Genomic DNA, 476 nt, shown 5'->3' with positions numbered 1-476 from the left:
TTCAATCCTGGGTTTCGGCAGCATTGGTTAGGTCTTTTGAGGAAAGATGGTTAGAACTGTATATTAGGGTTATCACTGAAGTCCCCTTGGAACCCATACTCCTTACCATTGGTTGTTACTTTACTGGAAGGATGATTCAAAGGACACATTGTCGACAGGGAATTGATGACAGAATTTTGCGGCAATGCTTATGCCCAGTGTGGAACGTCCTTGGAGAAGTTCTATTGGACTATTGGGCAATTAGGGTTATCACTGGATTCCCCATGAATTCCCCTCGGAACCCATACTTTTCACCGTTGGTTATTACTTTAGTAAATGATTGACTGGACGTATGACAGGATGGAGGCCCTGTCAACAGGGAGTTGACAAAGGAACGTTGCGGCAGTGATTCTGCCTGGTGTGGAAGGACCTGTGTTTCCTCAGCTTGTTTATTTCATGTTTTTTCCTCGTAACAGCCACCACAAAATGCTATTTTG

This window comes from Etheostoma spectabile, chromosome 10 (genome assembly GCF_008692095.1).
Source record: "Etheostoma spectabile isolate EspeVRDwgs_2016 chromosome 10, UIUC_Espe_1.0, whole genome shotgun sequence".
Classification (NCBI taxonomy): Eukaryota; Metazoa; Chordata; class Actinopteri; order Perciformes; family Percidae; genus Etheostoma; species Etheostoma spectabile.
Note: the sequence above shows the minus strand (reverse complement) of the source record.